Genomic DNA, 1,927 nt, shown 5'->3' on the forward strand with positions numbered 1-1,927 from the left:
ATTGCATTTGAACATCATCTCATTCCAAAGGAAATCGTAACAGAAGAACAAGCTAGACAACAAACTAAGAATTTTCTACTTGCTGAACAAATCGATGTATGTGATCTAATTCTATGATTACATGTTCTCTGGCTTTACTTCTGACTTTTCAGAGTTAAACAGAATGCTCTCAACCTGAATACAGCAAAGCCAAAATAATGGTTGTAAGCTGTAGTTCATATTTGTTGACAAAAGCAATCATCAACAGCAAAGAATCAAAGAAGAACAACAAGATATATAAAGTTTTATGTTTTATGGCAACAAATATGCAGTTTGAAACCAGCATCAACTAAATAAAAGAACAGCAGTCAGCAAGCACAAGCGATGGTTAAGTGCAAAAATGTAGACATCTAACAGATAGTTCTAGAACAGAGCTGAACAGTTTTGCAATTTCTTGGAAATTATCTGCTAGAAAGTTTTCAACGACAATAGAATAAGATTTGATCCCCAAATGTGTTTACAAAGGTTGGCTAATAATTTCAAAATCAAGGAGAAGAATTTAAATCCTTTCTCTTTGGTTTAAATTGAACTCTAAGGGAGACAGGCAGCAGGTCTGCAGATGAATGGTAGACAATCACAAAGCAAAGCTTGAACCATAATCTATGTAACCTCCAAGAATGGATTTCCCAAGAGGCCAAACTCAGTTTTATCAATGAAACATAATGGAATGCAAACCTCCAGAAGAACAGACTCACTGTTGGCAGCAAAGTTCTTTAATTGGTAAGACTCTCAAATAGAAAAGCACTGCTCGCTATGGTTCCAGTTATGCTTTTCATTAAAGTCCCAAAAACTTGTTTGATGGTAATATTCATTTTGCTTTGATTGTGTTTTTGCAAGATAAAGAGCATTACACAGTGTTTCCATATATCACTTCCCATATGACAACTTACCCTTGCCCAAATATGGATCTGCCGTCACTGTAATTCTAAAACAATATACTATTAAAGACTATACACTCCTTTACTTATTTTATAAAAAATGCAACATGAGTATACAAAAAACAATCTACACGCTTCAAACTAGCTCATGTAAAATTGCTTGTTTGAATCGAAATTCTTTATGAGCAATTCTCACTCAAATTGGAAATTAAATAAATATGTTACAGTAAACGGTGCAAGCTGCAACATATTTATCGACTTGACTAAAGTAAAATTGTTTTGCATGCATTTTCTCACCTGTGCTTTGTTTGAATGAGAAGTAACTAGGGCTCAGCCTTCACAAGGTCTTCGACAGAGAATCTATAGTTGGCAATCAGATCCCTGAAATAACCACATTCAATAAGCAGAAAACTTCAAATGCAGAAACACAAACCAGGGTCAACTACTCACCTCCTTTGATTTAGTAGTTGTTCACTCTCCTCCAGCTTTCGCTTCTGTCCTTCAACAGTCTACATCCCAAAAACAAATTTTTATTAATTATATCACAACCCCTCAATTAGAAAGGATCATAAATGTCAGAAAACAATATATATTTTCTAAAAATGATGGAAAACAATTCTGAAAATCCAAACAGTCTACAGAAGCCTGCCCTACGTTTTACCTACTTTTATGTTTCTAACAAACAATCAGGCATCAAAGAACATGTCTAATCGCATTGATGGAATCAAGGGTAAAATTCATTAAACCCCCAGATGCATCTTTATCAGCATCTCTAAAACATTAAAACAGATATTACAAATTATAAAAGAAAAAACAAAAAAGAAGAGTTGCTAATTACCATAGCTTTGGTGTTAATTGATGCCGCAATCGAGTTCAAAAGCTGCTGGCACTTCTCAAAGTGATTGTTCAGTTCATTAATCTTCCGAAAACTCCACAACAAAAAATAAAATCAATAATCTTCAAAATAAACTCTAAGCCAATTTATAATTGCAAAAGAATAGAAAAAAAAA

At 33.6% G+C, this 1,927-nt stretch overlaps 1 long non-coding RNA gene across 1 annotated transcript; it reads right to left on the bottom strand.

Moving 5' to 3' along the window:
* Positions 1-1,217: 1,217 nt before the first annotated feature.
* On the bottom strand, positions 1,218-1,921 carry LOC110424489 (uncharacterized). The gene is made up of 3 exons (XR_002445903.2): positions 1,756-1,921; positions 1,368-1,426; positions 1,218-1,298 (listed from the first exon to the last, which is right to left on the bottom strand). It is a non-coding gene; the product is annotated as an uncharacterized LOC110424489 (long non-coding RNA).
* Between the last annotated feature and the right edge of the window lie 6 nt (positions 1,922-1,927).

This window comes from Theobroma umbraticum, unplaced genomic scaffold (genome assembly GCF_002168275.2).
Source record: "Theobroma umbraticum cultivar Fairchild unplaced genomic scaffold, ASM216827v3 scaffold_204.0, whole genome shotgun sequence".
NCBI lineage: Eukaryota > Viridiplantae > Streptophyta > Magnoliopsida > Malvales > Malvaceae > Theobroma > Theobroma umbraticum.